Here is a 21782-nt window from a genome sequence, read left to right as displayed (position 1 = left end):
TGTTCTAGCATAAAATGGGGGCGAGGAAGGGAAGGAGGAGCCATGCACAAAGCAACACTAGGACTAGGCAAGTGCAAAGGAGAGCATTAAAGCCACCTTCATACACCATCCTCTGACCTGTACTCCATGCACAACAGCCAGGCCTGATGATCTGGCTTAAAACATCTCCCCCTGCCACGGCTGCAGCACAAGACACGTTCCATCATCGCAGGGCTCCAAAGACTCATAGGGTTGCAATTTGTCCCTTCGCCTCCAGCTAAGTTGTCAGGGCTTCTTTTTATTTAAAAATATTATCCTGCTTAATCTCTCTTGCTTTCATTATGACTGACATTATAACAGTAGTACCCAGGGAATGCCAAAGCATGAAGGGTGGATAGAGGGAGCACCTAGAATAGATGCATCACTTCCCTTGATATTTTAACACTAACAAGTTTAGTACTCGAGAGTTGCAGTTTTTCTAGTGGCATCTTTATGGTACTCAACTGATGCTCCCACCAAAATTTATGGCTCCTTGAGCAGACTCTCTGAACCACAATCATAGTCATAGTAAATCTAAAGAATACTGTATGTGACAATGGACACTTCTCACGCCTCCTTAACGTGGTGCATTGGGGCAGGGGGACAGCCATATGTACTGCTTTCTCTCTAGTTAGAGAACTTTGAAGCTTTTCTTGGTTGCAAAAGGGCAGCAACATAGAAACGAGGGAACTGACTCTAGAAGTAATGGCCACCAATCCTTGCCTCCTACAAGTCTTCTTCTTCCTCCCTTCCATCTCAGTGTCCCTCTTCTTATTTTTAACCATACCTATGGCCATATATATGATCCTCTCAATAGGTGGAGCAGCAATGCAGGTGGCCATGGAAGTGGGGAGCGCTGTCTCCATGGCATCATTTCACATTTCCACACATAAGCCCTTACATGGGGGCTCCCCAGGTTTTGGATTAAGCAGGTGGAGAACCAAGTGAGGGGACAAATGTTCTCTACAGCACTGCCTCCGCAATGCTAACCCTCCCATCACGAGAGAGTTAGGAAGGCCGAGGCCTGTGTGGGGACCCTCAGCAACATGGCTCCTAGCAGTACTCAGTAAAACAATTGGAGAATATTAATGGCTTTGTGCTGCTTGTATCCACATCACTCGATTTTGTGTGTGTGTGTGTGTGTGTGTGTGTGTGTGTGTGTGTGTGTGTGTGTGTGTGTGTGTGTGTGTGTGTGTGTGTGAGTGAGAGAGAGAGAGAGAGAGAGAGAAAAACACACACACACACAAGATGCCAGTAGATGGTGCTCAAGAATATGTTTTGGAGGACCAAAAAGCGATGTAAACGACTTTCACTGCCAGCTCTTCACATCAACTCGTAACTCTTAAAGCTTCTCCATCTTAATTCTCCCATATTTGAGGCCTGATTCTAGACACTATAGGGAACGGTACTTATTTTTTAAACTGAGGACAACAGGACTGTATTCCCCCCTCAGAGCTCCACTTTCTATTCAGTGACAGAAGCAAGAACTGGGGACCAGAACTCAAATCTAAATATTCTCTCTAGCAAAGAAAAGAAGCACAAAGAGACCCTTCAACCCAGGAACAATGGTCTTATTAACAGAGTATCGGACTGGGACTCAGGAGACCTGGTCCCGTTCATAGTTCGGCCACTAACTTCCAGTGTGACCTTGGGCAAGTCACGTAAACTACCATGTGCCTCAATTCCAACCTCTGTCAAATGAGGAGAACATATCCTCATTGAGGTGTTGTGAGGATAAAAAAAATCCATTCACGATTGTGCGGCAATGAGATACTAGAGTGATGAGAGCCATATAAGTAGCCAGTACCGCATGTATGTTTTTAAAGTTATTGATTTTTCTTTCAATTTGTGGAAAATTTCATCTGCCAAACTTTATCAAGTGACTGGTGTTGTCGCAATGTGTCTGAGTTATGTCACTGTTAATGAAGGAGTGTAATTGGTATTGAACAACATAACGTAGGTCATTTTTTGCTGTACTTAGTTTTTATCATGCAATCAATTTGTAATAGGTGTCTCTACATGAACTGTGGGAGCGATATCACTGCGTGACCTCCTTTTAGTTTTCTAATAGAGCTTTAATTCCTCCTGTCACTTTGAGTTTTACAATCGTCTCTCCCTCTCAGAGAATAATGGGAATGAACCGAAAAATGAACTGAGGGTTACCTTTGCTAGCAAATGGAGGAAGGAAGTGGCAGCTAGACCTGGTGCCATTCATCACTAAGCTTTAGAGCCTTGTGGTGTGACTAATATGGACTATAACTCCCCTTTCTAAAAGGAACTCCTGGAATAGACAAAACTTGCTGTTTACACTGGCCCAGGTTCTGGAGTGGAGCGGAGCGGGGAGCTGTTCAGTCAGATATTTGTATTGTGGTAATGCCCAGGGCAGCATTATGCTAGATATTGTACATATATGAGAGTCCTTGCTCTGACAATCTAAATAGACAAGACAGACAACGGAAGTATTATTGCACCCATTTTAGAGATGGGGAACTGAGGCACAAAGATATTAACTGACTTGACCATAGTCACACAGGGAGTTTTTGACAGACCCTAGGATTGAACTCAGATCTTCTAAGTCCCCAGCCACTGCTTTAACCACAAGACCAGCCCTCCTCACTTTCTAACACAGCACAGCATCAGCCTGCCACCCTACCTGAGTGGTGCCTGTTCTGTCTTTTGCCCAGGAGTGGTCTGACTGTGCGGCGCCTGCGCTGGCTGGTGCCCAGCGAGCTGCCAGCACAGCCAGGGCTTCCAGATGCCCGCCCAGTAGGGTTGCCAAATGTCTAATCACGTAAACCCAAAGACCCTTCCCCTGCCCCACCCCTTTCCTGAGACCATGCCCCTGTCCTGACCCTTCTCTGCAGCCCCGCCCCCTGCTCACTTCATCCCCCCCCTCCGTTGCTCAATCGCCCCCACCTTCACTCATTTTCACCAGCAGCAGCAGCTCCAGGCACCAGCGCTCCAAGCGCGTGCCTGGGGCAGCAAGACGCGGGGGGTGGCCTGCCAGTCCCTGCGAGGGCAGCAGTCAGGCAGCCTTCAGCGGCGCGCCTGCAGGAGGTCCACCCGTCCCGCGGCTTTGGCGGCAATTCGGCAGCGGGTACGCCGAAGCCATGGGACTGGCGGACCTCCTGCAGGCAAACCGCCAAATCCGCGGGACTGGGGACCTCCCACAGGTGCGCTGCCGAAGGCAGCCTGCCTGCTGTGCTTGGGGTGGCAAAAAAGTTAGAGCCGCCCCTGTTCACCAGGCTGGGGCAGGGGGTTGGGCTGCAGGCTCTGGGAGGGAGTTTGGGTGCGGGAGGGGGTGGGGAGTAACACTTCAGTCGAGACAGCAGGTTCAACTGTGCTAGGAATTGCACAAACACACATACAAAGATATGATCCCATCTCCAAAGAGTTTACAATTAAAATGAGGTGACTTCTGTGCACCCACATATTTACAGTTTGGAAAACTTAACTATTTAGGAGCAGAAATCTGGGCTAAATTTGTCTAATTATTCACTGAGCTCTATTAGGTAGAGACAGACACACATTCTGCTCTGTTATGCAAGTGCAATTGTTATTAACTTCAACAGTGATTTTGACCTCCAGCCATACCAGTTGCTAAACTGTCTTTAAGCAGAGCTAACCAAACCAGTTTTAAATACTGGTTCAAACAAAAAAGTTTTAACTAAAAGAAGAGGAGTACTTGTGGCATCTTGGAGATTAACAAATTTATTTCAGCATGAGCTTTCGTGGGCTGCAGCTCACACAAAAGCACATGGCTGTGCTGTGCTCCTGACATGGAGGTTCAAGAGCCTGCAGTTTAGAAGCACAGTAAGATTTTGCCTCTTTACAAAAAGTGACCAAGAGTCCTGTGGCACCTTAAAGCCTAACAGAAGTATTGGAGCATGAGCTTTCGTGGGTAAATACCCACTTCGTCAGACGCATGTGGTGGAAATGGACAGTGCTTCAAAATCCAGGAACAATGTCTACATGCAGTAGAGTATGGTCTTATTAAGTGATACTCAATGTTATCTGGAGACAGATTCAGCTCTGGTTTAAGTCCACTGGTTTCAGTACTTTTACAGTGAGGATGAATGTAGCCCCATTATATGCATTTGCACCTAGACCTTGATCACTGACCTCAGTTTGATTAATTTGAGAGATCAAATAATCTTATTAAATGTGACCTGCTAACATCATTTCACATGCAAACAGTTTCAAGGAGCAATGTGTTACTTTATTGCTGTAGCTCAAATTGGAGGAAAGTTTTGGCTATAAATGTAGCAGTTCATAAGATAAATTTAACCACAGACTTCATGTCACAGCCTATAAAACATAATATTCACCAGGCAGTTGTAAGCCAATAGGAAATGCTAGCACAAAATGAACTTCAACTTTTCATGGTTATTTAAAGCAAATTAACAATGACAGTAATGTAATTTCCTTGGCACTACTCTTTTTCATTTCTTTGCAGCTGCATCTTGCTAGAATCTTTAGAGAAGTTTAAACTGATTTCCAGAAATTCTTTGAAATAAATACACCTTACCATTATATATACACACTTCAGACTTTAGCAGAGGTGAAGAAGAAAGAATTTGCATTTCCATTTAAATGAACAGCTTATACTAATCTATAGATGGAAACTGACAGTGTATATTTTTCAAGACTACAAATATTTACCTTTATCAAAATACAGAGCTAAAATTTACAACTGTGACCCGCTTCTAATGCCTCGGGCAGAAAAAGCTCCATTTCATGATTTCCTAACAAGGTAAGAAGTTGCTAAAGAGCAAGTCTGCTGCCATGCTAACTAATGAAGTAGCATGAGCTGTGAATTATAATGCTGGTTTTGAGAGGGCAGTTGTCTGCTATAGTTTCAAATAAACAAGCTATTTCATTCAGGTTTTTAGGAAAATATATTGTGCTTTCACATCGGTACGACACTCAGTGGGATAAATCCAGCCCTTGCCGAAAGAGGGCACAAGTCCATTGACGTTAGTAGAATCAATTTCAAAGGAGAAGCACTTGTTTACATTAATTACAGTAGTAATTAGATGTTGTAAATAAGATCCAGGAAGTTCATCTCCCATTCCCTAAAACCACTATAACTGTGTGTGAAAGCAACTCAGGAATTACAAAATACCATCCAACTTCCATTGAGGCCAATGGAAAGATTCCCTTTGTGTTCAATGGAGGTTGGCTCAAGTTCACAATGCACAATCCCATCCATTCTGACTTCTCTCCTAGGGCCTAATCAAAAGCCCATTGAGGTTAATTGGAGTCTTTCAGTTTACTTCAGTGGGCTTTGGAAAAGGTCCCTAAGGCCTGCATGATCAGTAATTATAAATCATGTCATTTCTTCTCTGGAACTGGGGAGTTTAGGAAACTAGGCGATATTCACAACTTTCAGATTCCCGTGTACTTTAAACAAGATTTATGCTTTTGGGGAAGGAAGACCCCAAAGGAGTTTGGACTTTGTATTCTGTCACTTTCAGCTCCTCCTTCCTGATAGTGTTGTGCATCTCAGTGCCAGAAGCAGTCTCCAGCCCAGAACTACCACGTTCCAAAGACTCTGTGTTAACAGAGCTTGCTTCTTATTGGCTTATTGTCTCCTCTATCAGCGTAACTTAATCCACTTACTGTATTTTATTGGCTGTCCAAGGTGTTGGGTGCGGCCTGAATTCTCACAAGCCATTTTCTCCCTTCTTTAAGAAAGGGCACTCAGATCTATGAAAGTTTGGTACTGTTAGGAGCATTCCTACCCAAGATGTCTGAACTCATCCCCAATTCTCCAAACCCTGCTCCTAACCTTCCTAATCAACACAGGTTACATCACACGTGCTATAGAAAGATGCAAAGAAATGAGATGTCTTGATGGTGAGTTGGCTTTAGGGCTCTGTGCCAAGAAACCTAATATTATAACCAATCATATGCAGAAATTACATAAAACCAGCATGCACCACGTAAATGGTAGCTATATTAGTCCATTAGAGAAAAAATAAAATAAAAATAAAGAACTTGCAGGTGATTTCATTAAATAGACTAACACCACAATGAATCGGTTTGGGGACTACTTTGCTTTTTAAAATGATCAAATCTACTATTATGTTGTCAACTGGCATGTCAGTCTGATTAAAATAACTGCATTTTTATTGGCAAGGCACAGTGTTTTATGACCTACCTAGCAAAACCAGGATACAAATATTTGTGTAATACATCCCACTAGTAGAAAGATCTTGGGTATGTTTGCGAAAGATGTAGCAAATTGCCAATGGAAGCACTTACCCCAGTTTTATATCAGATTAACTCCACTGAAATCAGTGAAGTTACTCCTCTCACATATACTGATGCAAATCAGGGTTCAGAACCCCAGATCTACTAACCTGTCTGCTTCGCCATTATTAGGGTGACTAATGATGGGGGCAGATTATAATGTTTGCCATACAGAATCCTGGTGTCTATACGACTGTTTCTGCTATGATAAAACCCAAGACTTCTACGGATCTTTTAAGACTATTCTCAAAAGGCTTCAGTAAAGTGTATTTCACTTTATTGATTGAATGTATTTTACTCTGTTTTTTTTCTTCCTTTTTTAAAATTCCCCGGTGATTAGCAACTATGGAATGTAGAACCTCCTGCAAATTCTGAGTAGCTGACACTCCTTCTGGAGACCACATCCAGGATTAAATCACATTGCTGTACTGGAGGTACTTGTGAGTATCCAGAGATAGCATTCATCACTAGTTCTCCCTTCTCTAGCATTCCTCTGTAGTACTTCAGGTTTTTAATTTTTATTTTTTTAAAAAAAGTGTATAATTCATTAGAACAACATGTCTCTGCTGGCAGTTAATTACATTTCTGCAACAACACCTGCCTTGGGGTAGGATGCTTGCACACAAGTATTTACGTCCAGAGTTTTGTAGTTAGGCCACGAAACACAGTGTCCTGCTGATAAACAGAGTTATTTTTTCACTTACGTTTCTGATTCAAGGTCTAAATAGATGGTTTTCCATCAAAACCCTGGAATAATGACTAAATTAATTTAGTAATTACCACAAAGTACATTGAGCATACAGTAATTAATAGTTCCAAATGCTTATGTTTTCTTTCATGCAAATAAGCACCTATGTCAACAAAGTGTCAGTAGCGGATACTTTAATAAAGAAAAACATTACTTGTATTTTGGCTTGGTTCCCCACCCCCCTTCTTCCAGCACTCTTCATTAATATAATAAAATCCTCATTATAAAATCATTAGTGTAAATGCAAATAAAGTCTTACATTGTTAATGTCCCCAGCAGGTCCTTAATCACTTGAAAAGTCATGCCACATTAAGTAGAATATCGATTTCACATGATAAAAGGGGATGATGTGTAAGACATTAAGCTACCTTTTTGAACTATTAATGGAAAAGAAAGTCCTGTTGCATTTGAAGTTATTTCCGTGCATTGTTTATATTTTGGAACCTAAAAATCCTCATTAATTCAAAACCCCGGGGAAATGTTGTGATTGAAAAAGATCTGTTAGGTCATTATCCCCCTGGCCTCTTAAGTCTCTATTTCCTTTTGCCTGTAGCCCTGATTCTGTCCAGTAAAGCCACTGGAGCACACACACATGCAGTGACATAATCCCTGGAAAATCTTATACCTTGTCAATGTAACAATTTCTAGGATTACTCCCATTGTCACTAACCCTTAGGAATGAGATCTACACACAGGAGACCAGTAAGTGGATCTTAGTTTAAGCCCTTAGCAAGCTCCCTACCCTCTAGGCTACCACCACCTGTTGGGGAAGGGGACACAGATCTGATGAGGAGCCTGGTTGAGGCCGGAGAACTGGGGCTGGCTTGGCAAAGAGCGTGGGACGGGGGCTAGGGAAGGGTGAACATTGAGAATGGACTTGGAGCCACAGGAAGGAGATTAGAGCTGAGGAGAGACAGAGGTCGGATAAGGAACTGGTGTGCTGGGGAGCTGGGACTGGCTGGGCAAAGAGAGTGGGGACAAGGAGCTGGGGATTGGGAGGAGAACTGAGAATGGTTACACAAGGCAACTGGGAGTGGAAGAGGAGATTTGGATAGGAAGCCCAGGGGAGGAAGGGGAATTTGCTGGGCAAGGAAACTGGGGCTGGGATGAGAAACTAAAGGAAGAGAGACTAGGACTGGCTAGATAAGAAAATGAAACTGGGACAAGGAGCCAGGAGAAGTGAAGGCTACAATCCCGCTGATGACCCATGCGAGGATCAATATGATGCAATTTGGTTTTTCTTTTTTTAATAACCTAGTAAATTAAACACACAAAAACAACGTTAAAAGAGCATTATAAAGGTTGCAAAGCCAAGCCCTCAAAGGTTAGGAAATGCCAGAACGAAGGCTGTCTTTGCAATCTTAATTGCATATGCATTATGAGCCAGTCTTTAATTAACGAGGAACAACTTCCACATGAGTTCTGCCAAGAGACATGCCAGTCTTCTGAAGCTAGATCAAGGCCCTTATCTTCTTTTCATCTCGCTATATTGTGTGATGCAGCCATTGTTAGCATATTGGAGCTGCTATTTCCAAAGGGGTTTCCCAGATTCATAGCTATACCTGAGGCTGTCAAATTGGCTAAGGAACGAAAAAGAATCATCAAGATTTGAAATACAGGAGAAAAAAAATGAAAAGAAACTGAAGTAAAATACCAGTGTCTCCGCCTCTCAACTCCGGAATTTACAATTTGAGTTCACTTAGTTCCTTTCAGATACAAAGGCTCCCAAACACTTCACAAACCTATTAGCAACTAGCGCAGTGATTGCATCAGCCAGCACACCCACACTTGTACTAAGGAGTAACTTAAACATTAATGGGTTTGTTCCGGTGGTTACCTAGGGCTCAGGACACACAGATGCAAGTCTGTACTCCACCGCACTGGGTGACTTTGTAAAAGTCATGTAGCCTCTCTGTGGCCCAGAACTCTAGCTGTAAAATGGGAATAAGAGCACTTCCTTGTCTCACAGAGGGCGTTGTGGATACATCAATTAGACTGCGAGGTTGTGGGGGGTATACAAGTACCTTGGATAGAGTTTCTCTCTTTCAGCCCACTGAGCTGCAAGGTGATCTGCTTCTACCAACCATCTATGTCTATCCAAGTGTCCCAACCCTAACTTTAGACTAGTTCGAAGAGGAAGCAGTCTTTTGCTACGTGAAAGCTTTTTTCACATCTTTCCAAAGATCAGATGATGCCAGTACAGCAACGTGTTCAGCACAACTATATTTGTGTATTTGTGTTCACGGCTTCTACCATTAAAAGTCTTTCCCAAGAGGAAAAGAACTGTGTAAAAAGTTATTACGACCTTGTACTGATAACCAAATATGCAGGCTGGTGTCTTCTAGGAGTGAGAAAAATAAGATCGCAGAATGGCTTATGTATAAACAAAATGCAGTTGTTGCTCATTATTGTCTGTATTATTGCTAGTTATTGTCTGTAACAAAGGTATAAATGCTTGCTGTAATTGTTTACCAGTTGAGAGACCTGTCCGGGACTGGGGCGACCCTGTGTCCTAGGGCACTCCCTCCCTCCATTGTAATTACTGGAGAAAGAATAAAGTATTTGATTTTGCTGCACCCAAAGAAAAAGCGAGAACTGAGTTTTTCTCCGACACTGCTTCAATCTAGGTGTCACTCAACATATATAAACTGTGTCAAGTTCTGACCTTAGTTATCCTGGAGTCATTCTGAGTAACTCCATGGCATTAGAGAAGAGTCCATTCACATATCCTTTTCTTATTTGATGAGTTGGGTTAGAGCCAGGCCTTTGGCCCAGGGTTTTGGGTACAAATTCCCTGCTAAGCTGTGTTATTACATCCCACACAGAACAACATTTCATAGATCTACCAAGCACTTTTGTCATGCATACACGCTCACATGAACACAATCTCTTCGACTTTTTGTGAAAAAAATATTGCTCATAAAACACCAGACTAATAGGAAGTGAAGCAGGGTCAAATCCAAAAGTGAAAAGAATTCAAAAAAATATTTGCAAACAATTTTTCCTAGTATTCATCCAACTCTATTCTACACCCGACTGAGAGTCAGCCAGCGAAGTCCATAAATCTCCTAATCAGGACAATAAATAAAAGAAAGGAGATTTCCTCTTTACCGAGGGAGGAAAAAGAAAGAAGAGCTGGCCCTGTTTTCTTGAGCTCCGCTCCCCTCCCTTCTCTCAGAACCCCTAACCTTTTCTTGGCAGCATCTAGGATATCGAAATCTCATCCTTGTTTATAAAGCTCCTGCCAGCCTTCTTTCACACTGGCAGCGACACCTGGTAGGAATAATTCACTGAGGAAAAAGTGTGGCAAGATACAATGTGATGCCTGGATTTTCATATTTTTAAGTAACCTCCCTGAATCTCCATCTTTAGCAGTGGCGAAAAGCAGAGTGTCTAGTGCAATCATGTCTTCAATCATTTCTCCCCCTCCCCCAGGATTGCATGACATTGTATGGAAGGTGTTCTGTTTTGAACCGTGATTTGTAACCACTGTGGTGACACTGAAAGATTTATATATGGCACGGATGAACCAGAAACAATATTCGGCAGATGAGTGGAGTGGCTGCTAGACACATTTGCCTGTGGAACCCAATGAACAGTGCCGCTTAGTTGCTGCAAGATTAAAGCATAAGCACACAAAGTCTTTCATCAAAACTCTCACCCCCAGGGGGAATTTCCTAAGGCCTTGCTTAATGCTTTTCCCCCCTCTGAGAGCAACACGCATTCAACTCATGGCTAAAATCCACGGTGAAGTGATTCCAACAAAAGCAACTTGCTTAGGTCTCAAGCTGCCAAAGGCGTGCATGAAGTCGCAGTGGTAGAAATGGGAGAGATGGGAGAAGAGCTTTTTTCCCTTGCTATCACTGGATGTTTGGGCTCTGTCCACGTCCTTTTTTCCCTCTCCTCCCTTTCATATTCCTCTGATAGAGCAAAAAGAAATCCTGCATTACACTGAAAACGCTTATAGAAAACCTTAACACTCACTTAAGAACTTCTCCATAAAAACTGTGAAATTTAAACTAGAGTCTTCAGAGTGCAACATTCCCACCTGCTCATGTGGATTCTACTTAGCTGAGGCTTTTTTTCGGGCAGACTTGTTTTCACCAATTACGTTGCCAACTGGCAGGTCTTGTAATAAAACGAAAAGCTTGGTGCTTTTTCAATAAAAGAATTGAAAATGAAGTAAGTGGCATCAGCACATACAGCTCTGGCTTCCTGTAATGCTCACTGCCTGGTGCTTTCTCTATCAGAGTTGTTTGCAGGGGGATAAAGGCTATATCTATATTGCCAACTGCCATACGTTGTTACGCAAGTGAAGACTGCTAGCACACTTTCAATAAAGGAGCTGGAAATAAAATAAGATGAAGCAGCAGGGACATGTTGCAGATTTCTGAGAAAATTTATGTGCAAGTTTCAAGGAAAACTTGTTTTCAAGGAGAAAAAATTGTAACTCACGATGATTTGTAGCGTAACTTTGAACAGTTATAATGGAGTTTTTGCAACACATAGATTGCCAAGTGCACATATTCACTTGGAGCTTTGATTATTTGAATGAGCGTGGCAGCTGCAGAAACTCTAATCTGAACTTCTCCAGGTTGCCATTCTCTGTCCAGACCCTGGTGTCTAATATTTCCCTGAGTTATACGAAGAGTTACATGGGAAGACCAATTTTCAGCAGAAAGCTCCTAAATCAAAATGGCTGCATGGCTGCTTGGCCGAGGTCTAGATATTTGAGTGCTTAACCTTGATTAGCTGAGATCATCAACAGTTGCGTACCTGTCTCCAGTACAAATTCACGCTATTCCCAGTCATTCAGCATTTCTCAAATGCAGCCACCTTGGCTCCACGTGCCACATGGGATTTTTCTGTGGCCACGACAGCCTCCTGGGGTGGGGGGGCGGAAAGCAGCGGCCCCTCCTGCAGTGCCCAGCTGTTGCTCCTGGCTGTCTTGGCGTTTACTGGCACAGCCAGCAGGGGATCAGCAGCCTGCACCATGCAGCCTCCTGGGGGCTCCGGGCAGCACCTCTGCAGACACATGGGGCCAGTGTGTGCTCAGCAGGCTTCGGACTTCAGACGCTGGGCTCGGACTCTGGGCTTCAGCCTGTGGCAGCAGGGCTTGGGTTTGGAACAATTTTCAGAGCGGCCACCAGCGAGGGTTGGTGACCACACTCTAAGGCCATCAAAAAAATTGTTCTGAGAAACCCTGTGGGATTGTGACCATATATACCCGAGTCGGCCTCTGAAATGGAGCTGAGAGTCCAATGAACACATCTGGAGAGTGCCCCTGGAGTGTGGGCGAGGCTTATTTAAAGATGAAGCCCAGCTTGGGAAAGGGCTGGGTGGTGACTCTAAAGAAAGCACAGATTAGAATGGGGCTGCATGGAGAGAAAGAAAGAATGCTGCAGTCCTTCTCCGGCATTAGAGAGTGGAGATGCCTGCAGGGTCAGAGGCGAAGCGCTGGGGAAGAGATGGCTGAGAGGATCCTCTCCTGAGTAGCAAAGTCTAGCAAGAGACCAGGAAAGACACAGAGCAGCCACCGGTGGAGCAAGCTGTGATGGGGAGCGTGACAGACTGCACCCCTGTGTTCACCCCTTTTACAAGCCTATGTTAAATTTTGTACAAAGCATACTGTGTTAGGTATCATTTCAAAGCTCAGGATTTGCTGATCATTAGTCTCCTGGTAAAATATGTGTGGCAATATTATATGTAAAAAAATAAGATTCCACGGTGTGATATTACTGAGCCGTGTTCCAACCTGTTCTGGCGGGCAGTCACAAACAAGATCCCCACAGACAAACGGCTAGCCAATGCCTCAGCCAGGTGTCAATGGGATCAAACTGACCATCACCTGATGAACTGGCCACTCTTGGCAGGAGAGAGGGTAGTGGGGAAAAAATCTACATTGTGACAAAGCAGCAGCTTAGGGTTCCTGGCCACACATATTTTCTGAAATATCAGCTGAAGATGATTCTTGTGCAAGAGAAAGGGCCATAAGAGGAGAGGGCAGATGCCCCAAATCATTGCTCCCTTGCTCCCAGCAGCATTGACACCTGAAGAACAAAGGAAGCGGTATTGTACTAGGGGGAGAGATTCTGACTCAAAGAGGTTCAGCCAGTGAGACAGCTGGAACATGTGGTGAGAGAGATCTTTGCTTTATATTCACTTAGCTTGTTAAGTTAGGTGTTAGTTTCATTTTACCTTTCATTTCTTTGTAACCAATTCTGATTTAATATGCCTCATTACTTGTAGTCACTTAAAATCCATCTTTCTGAAGTTAATAAATTAGTTTCATTGTTATATCTAAAGCAGAGTGTTTGGATTGAAGTGTTTGGAAAACTCCATTTGGGATAACAAGATTTGTGCATATCATTTTCTATTAATAAATTATTAACTTTATATGTGCTTGTATTGTCCATGAGTGAGGGTACGTGCTGGGCAGTGTAAGACACATTTTGGGGGGGAAAGTCTGGGACTGGGAGTTTTCTGGAGTTGCCCTGCAGTGTACTTCATGAGTGGCTGGCTATAGCACACATATAGTATAGCTGGGATTGATTTACATGCTCTCACAATGAAGCAATGTGAAAGGAACTCCAGGTTGGAGAATTGAGGAGATACAGCTGTCCATCAGTCCAGATTGTACCCTGGGTAATGTCACAGTGAGCCCTGACAAGAGGGCAGGATCTGGGAGATGTTCTACTGAGGAACAAAGAGAGATGAAAGATCAAGCCTGCTGAGAGCAGAAGTGATTTTGTACTTCTAGTTTGGGATTTTGTTGGAGGATTCCCGGGGATATCCCTGTCAGTCCTGGTCAGCAAGATGGGTGAACTTCTTAGAAAGGTTCTGGGAGAGGCCTGCTGACAGGCTATGGTAAGAAGTAGTCCAGGGAAGCAGCAGTGAGGAGTCTAACAGAGCAGACCTTGAGTGTTGGTTATACGGTCCCTGGACTGGAACCCAGTGTAGTGGGAGCGTGGGGGTTCCCCTACCAGCCACAAAGGAACAAGACAGGAATCCCCTGATTATAAGCAGATAAGGACTTTTGAAAGCCTTGGATTGAGAGGTTGTAAGGACCACAGGGCCCAGAGTTGGGGGGCCAAAAACCTCCAGTGAGTATGCTTGACTATTTGTTCTGTTGGAGTTAACCCAGAACAAAAATGGGAACTGGCCAGAGGGCTGAGTAACGAGACGAGGCAGACCACCACAGGACCAGACCAACAGGGTGCTAGATAGGAAAGAACTGGTATGACACACCTGGCCATGAGGGGACTCACCGGCAGTGAGTCAACTTTTCTACAGGAAGGGAGACAAAAAAACAAAAAAACAGAGATGACTGCAGCCCCGAGGTTTTCCACAATTGCTCTGCAGAACACACCCTATTTACTCAGACTGAGCTTATGCCCTAGTGATGATATATCCATTGAGACGTTATGACTTCTGTGACTCGCGTGTTCAGCAAAGGCCCTGGTTTTGGACAGTGCTTCAGCAGGAAACAATGCTTGGAGTGAATTGTTAGCGAACAAAGCCCTTTACTGGTTTTGAAATGACTCTCAGGTGGCATCAGCTCATTGTTTTGGAGAAAATGCACACATGAAAAGAAGGCTAGTGTTCCTCTTTAATGTCCTGAATTACTTTCAGAAAAGATTCACTGGAAAAATGTATACATTATTAACTTGATCTCAGCACAAATTACTATCTAGCGTGAGCTTTAATGGAGTCAAGCATCAAATGAGAGCTGAGCCGTACATGCGAAAGATCAAATATTAGAACATATTAAATATACATGCGCAGCTTTCAAAATACAACTGAAACATTGACCTGATTCATTACTGCAGTCTCAGACAGCCTATTCAAAGATGCTCTAAAGGCTTAAAAGGCCACCCTTATCAGAGACGCAGAATATACAATGAGATATTCCTGCATCACACAAAGGTGTGCGTGACTGTGTTTATTTATGAGTTACACACAACGGAAGAACAAATAAAAGCAAATCTGGACTGAGAAGTGCATGAAAACGTAGATAGTTTTGCAGTCTTTACCCATATCTTCTGTCCTCCCCCCACCCCACCCCTTTTTTTTGTTTGTTTGTTTTTGTTGAGGTTTTGAATTAATCAATTTCATCTGGGTTCGCTCCCTTTTCCTGTTCGCTTCCTGCTGATATCCAGCAATGTTTCATGAAACAACAAATTGTTACGCGAATATTGAAGAATAAATGAAGAAAGCCAATTTTGAATTGGGAAATCTTGACTCAGACAATCTCACAGTGCTGCCAATTATTGCGATATTACCATGATTTTAAATCCCCAGCTACTGGAATCATGACAATCTATGAGAATCTCAGCTTTTATTTTTCAAAAGATATAAATTTGTAGCCCTCGCAGTTGCAGAGGGAGGCTTGAAAATGTGAAGCAAGTGCAGCCTGATGACTCAGAAATCAGAAGGTAAGTCAAAAGAATCCAACACTTATTCTAAAAAAAAGATTTCTTAGCCAATCTCATGACTGAGGGGGTGGGGAGAGGCAGACTCATGATTTTTGAATGTTTGGAGTTGGAAAAGCACAGTACTACCAAACAGGAAATAAATAGCCTACCTCACCTTTACGCCCAATCCAAACAAGAATGAATTAAGTTAATCTTCATGAGAGAGTTCATAGCATGTTTGTCTCTCCTCTGCAACAATCTGCATTTAATTCTGCTCTCTGAATGGCAGCCTGCAAGTACTAAGGAATAATTAGAGATTCCTAGTGTGTGAATGTGCCAAAGTCTGGATCAGGCACCGCAGAGGGCCATTCAACCCATTATTGAGTTAGGGCCCCTATGGTACTTTTTGGTCAAGATCAAAATCTGATCTCTCGCCTAGGCCCTGGGTGTTTGATCCCATGTTCTGGATCAAGCCCATACTTAGAAAAAAAGACATTTTAAGAATGTCTCTCTTTTTGTAATAACTGTATGCCAATTCCTGCTTAAATAACACAGCATCTAAGATGCAAGAGCTGATTAACAAGCTGGTGTTTACTCTTCTGCTTTACACTCATCTGTTGCTCAGTTTGTTTTCTCTTTAAAGCGCAGACGGATTTTTTTCACATTTGGGAACAGCAGGCAGAAACTCACCTCTCACTTATAGTCTGCCAGCTTAAGACATCCAGAACAACTATTGTATTTTCTCTTGGGCAGTTAGTAGATCTTTATCAAGCAGAAGTAACTGTGTCATCTAAACATGCTAACATGAGATGAAGTTAGCAAATGGACCCCACTAATCATGGCTAAAAATATCTTACACGTTATTGCTAAATTCTACACAGCAGAAGCTACACTAAAACAGCTGGTTATCATCACTTGACCCTACAGAAAGGGAGGAGCATTCACAGGCTAGGTTCACTCTGCCCCATAGCACAAGAGTACGAATCGCAGTGCACACCAAAGTGTTGCACTGTAACTCCCTTGGGTTGATGCCATGGGTGTGAACTAAAAAGTTCCTAGTTTAGTCCTCGTCGAACTACATTAATGCGAATCACTTTGGTGTGCGCGGCTGTTCGCACCACCGTAGTCTGAACTGCAGGGCACTGTAGACAAGGCCTGCCTTAATTTGGGATCTCTCCTTGTATTTTGTGTTTAATGATGAAGGCCCCCCATGCTCCTAGATGTGGGAACAACATCTAGGTGTTTCCATAGTAGGGTTTCTCCTAGCTCTTACAACTGAACGTGCCACCATGGAGTTAGATTTGGCAGCCCCAAACTGGCAGACCTCAGGAAAGCTGCTGAATGCACAGAAGCCTTCCTGGCAGTGGCCTTGTGGCTCTGCACTGCTTCCTATTCCTTCCATTGTGCTCGAGCTGGGTACCAGGGCTTTTCTTGCTCCTGAATGCCACCCTCCACGTGGGGATGAACACTGACAGTAGGGAAGGGGACTCAGTCAGCATTAATTTGCACTCTCTTAGCCTTCATCACCATAGCGTCTGAGCACTCCATAATCATTAGCATGATTTTATCCTTGTAGTACCCCTGTGGTTGTTCCCATTTTACAGACAAGGAAGTGGGTCACAGATTAAAGTAAGAGAATTGCCCTAAATCACACAGGAAGTTTCTGGCTGAGCTGAAATTGAGCACAGATCCCCCGAGTCTCAGTCCCATGCCCTGTCCATTAGCCCACCACCCCTTTACTGGTTGAGCTTGAGACCCTTATATTCAAGTGAGTGGCATTTTTTTTTCTGTTTGGAAGTAGCAAGGTAACTTTTGAATGCCATATCCAGTCAATTCCAAACTGTCAGGGAATGTTCTAGGTATCAAATGGAGAGAGCCCTGTTGGATCTGGTGACAACTGGAAAAACTGAAAGAGGGAAATGGGGGACCCATGGAGCCACTGGGATCTGATTAGCGAAGCCTCAGCTTCAAACATCTCTGTAATTTTCTACAAATCAAGAACTGATGGATGGTAAAAAATTAACATATTCCAATGCAACAATAACCCAGGTTTTATCTTAAACTCTTGACACCCAGAAGCAAAAGAAAAGGAGAAAGAAGAAAAATTATGAGGGGGGGGACAATAGTACTTGGGTGAGCAAACTATGGTCCGGGGGCCTCATCGGGCCCTCCAGACATTTTAATCCGGCCTCCGAGCTCCCACCATGGAGCAGGTCTGGGGCTTGCCCCACTCCACACAGCTCCCAGAAGCAGCAGCATGTCCCCGCTCCGGCTCCTACATGTGGAGCAGCCAGGGGGCTCCGCATGCTGCCCCCACCCCAAGCGCCGCCCCTGCAGCTCCCATTGGCCAGGGGTGGCACCTGCAGACAGGGCAGTGTGCAGAGTTGCCTGGCTGTGCCTCTGCGTAGGAGCCTGAGGGGGAACATGCCGCTGATTCTGGGAGCTGCTTGAGGTAAGCACCACCCAGAGCTGCATCCCTGACCCGCTCCCGTGCCCCAACTCCTTGCCCCAGCCCTGATCCCCTCCCATCCCGCCCACCGAACCCCTCGGTCCCAGCCCAGAGCACCCCCCTGCACCCTGAACTCCTCATTTCTGGCCCCACCCCAGAGCCTGCACCCCCAGCCAGAGCCATCACCCTTTCCCAGATCCCAACCCCTCGTTTTGTGAGCATTCATGGCCCGCCATACAATTTCCATATCCAGATGTGGCTCTCAGGCCAAAAAGTTTGCCCACCCCTGGTCTAGTATCAGGGAGAATGGGGGTCAGACAGGAATGGTAATTTTGGAAGCATGGCTCCCGATGCAGCGGTGTTGCTATGCATGAGGGGAAGCTACAGGAGAGAAAAGTTGAAGGAATGGGCCACTGAATGAATATCCAAGACCTCCACTGATATTCTAAGATATCTAGGATTTTCTTCTACATCTTGGGTTTAGACAGCCATGCCCCCACTTGAAAATGCCAAATGGAAGAACCCACACACATTTTGATTATACATTCTCAAGCTATGTCTACCCTAGATCACCGAGCAATTTGTAATGAACCAGGTGTATTGCACCAGTTTAAACGCACGCACAAACAATTCAGTACATCCACAATAGCCGTTCTGAATCAGATTAAAAACTGCTGAGATTTATATGTAAAAATAATAATAAATAATAGGAGATATACCTATCTCCTAGAACTGGAAGGGACCTTGGGTCATTGAGTCCAGCCCCCTGCCTTCATTAGCAAGGCCAAGTACTGATTTTTGCCCCAGATCCCTAAGTGGCCCCCTTAAGAATTGAACTCACAACCCCAGGTTTAGCAGGCCAGTGCTCAAACCACTGAGCTATCCCTCCCCCCTATGTACAATAGAGCTGTTCTAAATCATGGCCAGTGCAATACCCTCAAGGTATCTGCCCCAGTTCCCAGAAACAGTGGATATGGGGAGATTTTTGAAGGCTACCTGTGCACTGGAGGTTAGTGGGAAGACCAATTGAACCATTATTCAACAAGCATTAAACCAGTTGAGAAGGAATCAGATATTAAATCTGAGGTAAGCCTAGTCTACTCATTTCCGCATGCAGGTGTGAAATATTTTGCAATCATTTCTTAGAACAGTAAATTTCTCTAATATAGACAAAGCATCAGTTTCACCTTCAGAAAGACAGAAGAGTATGCCAAGGCTAACGTTCTGTACACTACTGGGTAACTATGCAATTATACTTGTGCTACCATTGTAAATAAGCCAAAATGCCATGTTCAAAGTCTGAGACCCAAAGTGATTTTCTTCTTAATAAATGAGCGAGAAAGCCAAGAGTTGAAAAATGACTGGGTTGCTCAATGGGGACTGCAAACTCCATGCTTCTGTTTTTTGCTGGCTGGCACTTAAACTGCAGAAACATAAAGCATTAGTGTTCACGGCTGTTATGTGCCCTTATAATGTAAACATGATTTAATTTTTAAAGTGAAACTCTGCAGGCCGTTAAACCTTAATACATGTAAATCTTTATTCCAGAAAACCCAGAAAAACAGCAGCCTTCTATTCCATTGTCCAGTTGAAATGTAAAAGCTCTCAATTTTGAAGTCTACAAAAGGTATTTGCAAATTGCGATTGGGTTTTTTCTTTTCCTGTATTGCCAGGAATTGCAGCTGGGGATGGGCAATTGGGGATGACACAGAAAGGTCCATTGGGAAGCATGGCTCCATCAGGGGATATCCCCCATCCAGGGAGGATCTCAGATACTTCCAGGACCTAGGGCAGAGGCTGGAGGGACTTACATCCTGCCCGGACCCAGCTGTTCCCTTCCTGCAGGGTCTGTCCCTTGGGCCCTGCGGCCTCTGCAGCTCAGGCCGGGATCTGCCTTGTCAGCCTTCAACCTAACTGAACGAGGGTCAGGGTGGGGATGGCATCACACTCAAGTTTTGCCTAGGGTGGCAGATTGCACTGAACAGCCTCTGGGTGGAGCCAGGAGGATTCCAAGGATAAAACACAAAGGAAAGAGGAGGTAAAGTTCTGAGGATGTTAGCCCTGCCCCACTGCTGCATCAGTCACTGCCCTATCCTGTATACTAGGCAAATATTACAGTGACACACCAGGGAATTTGCTTTCCGGGAGTGTTCATAAGAATAAAATGTGATCACTTGAACATTCAGAGAAAGTAAATACTAAAAAGAGGGCAAGAAATGTCATCAGAGCAAGTTCATTTTAAATTCAAGCAAATACTTGAGATTTATTCACCCCCACCCTCTGGTAGCTGTTTAGCTCTATCCAAAAAACCCCAACCAGCCAAATAACAGCTCCTGCAGAACCACTACACAAAAAGGGGAGGAAAGAGTGCAGGAAATGGAGGATATAGGGGACAGCTAATGCTAACAGTGGTAGCTAGACCCAGAGGAGAATGTCTGGGTGGAGTAAGGCTGAACAGTGCATATGGGGGAATGCTGGCTACATATTTCCGAAGGCCAGCGCCTTCCCACTTTACAAAGGCATAATTCCTTACAGACACCATTGCCTAAGTGTTGCATCTCCTGTACCGCATAGCTTAAACTTTTAGGTGACATAATTCAGCCCTACCATTTATTAAGTTATCTGTCAGTTTTAAAGTACTTACTGTAGAGTACTAGATTTAAAAAAAAAACGGGGTAACATTTAAAAGATGAGACCTTGAGGTTTTAATTTGAAAGCTGATTTTTTAAAATCTTTTCATGGATAAATAATGAATTAAAATAATCCTTATACCTAGCCCATATCCCAAGCTATTCAATCCAGAGGACTCAAAGTCCTTTACAAAGGGGAAAATGCATCATTTTTAAATCAGGTTTAAAGATAGGGAAACAGACAATATGACTTGCCTGAGAGCACCCAGGGCACTGGATTTTTCTTCGTTCCTGTTTGTTTCTGGGGGAGCTTTTGTGATTTTGAAATGTCTTTCATTCTGGAACAGAACAAAAATAAACAAACCAAAAATTTGAATTTTCCTGCAAACCAAAATAAGAAAAAGCCACCAATGTTTTTGGTCAATCAAAAAGTTTGTTCCAGCTCTGACTTTTTCTTTTTCTTTCCATTTATATATATATTAGCAATGGGAAGTAGTTTTGAAACAGAAAATCAGAATGTTTTGTTTCAATTTTCATTTTGAAATTAATTTTTGTCATTTCCATGAAATGTTGCTTTTGACAAATTGACATTTTCTTACAGAAAAACAGACTGCAACCAGCCCTGCAGACACCATTAGTAAGTGGCAGCTGCCAGGCTAGAACCCATTACTAAGTTCAGTGCTCTATCTTCTTCCCACCTGTGGTGCATATGTTGGGTCTGCCTGGTTGGCACTATTTACAAGATCAAAATCCATGCCTGCATATTATCTACTCCACCTACTACCAGAATGTAACAAAAATCTATATAGTCAATACTGTACCAGATATTATCCAAGAAGCCTCATTAATGGGTTCAAATGCACTCAGTGTATTTATAATAAACTATCTAAATTGTGAATAATAATCAATATTGAAAACACTTTCATTTCTTTTTTTAAATATCCTCACTGGAATACAAAATGAAATTAGCAGAACTCTGCCTCCCATGCACAGAATTACATGGTGATGTCTGAAAAGGGTCCTGATTGGTAAATATTTATTATGTTCTACTTATACATAAGCAAGGATGTAATTATTCAAATTCACTCTCTGTAGTAGTGCACTTCAACTGTGGTATTTACCAGCAATCTATAAAGTGGCAGTTTAAAAGAACAGAATTAAGAGATTAAAGGGTAAACAATTTTTAGAGATAATTCATCTGCACAAACCAGTGTGAGCTTGGTTAATGACTTCACTCAAGTACAATAGGAAATGTGTTTTTTTTGGTA

The 21782-nt window shown here is 43.5% G+C and overlaps 1 protein-coding gene and 1 long non-coding RNA gene across 3 annotated transcripts in view; one reads left to right on the top strand and one right to left on the bottom strand.

Moving 5' to 3' along the window:
• TOM1L1 (target of myb1 like 1 membrane trafficking protein) overlaps positions 1–21782 on the bottom strand; it is a 572142-nt gene that overhangs the window by 259952 nt on the left and 290408 nt on the right. The gene's annotated exons all lie outside the window — the stretch shown is intronic.
• On the top strand, positions 17307–21368 carry LOC120383869. Its single transcript, XR_005588553.1, has 3 exons — positions 17307–17446; positions 19433–19511; positions 21116–21368. It is a non-coding gene; the product is annotated as an uncharacterized LOC120383869 (long non-coding RNA).

Source organism: Mauremys reevesii, linkage group 15, assembly GCF_016161935.1.
Source record: "Mauremys reevesii isolate NIE-2019 linkage group 15, ASM1616193v1, whole genome shotgun sequence".
NCBI classification, from domain to species: domain Eukaryota; kingdom Metazoa; phylum Chordata; order Testudines; family Geoemydidae; genus Mauremys; species Mauremys reevesii.
The sequence above is the reverse complement of the archived record's forward strand: the minus strand, read 5'-3'. Positions and strand labels throughout refer to the sequence as shown.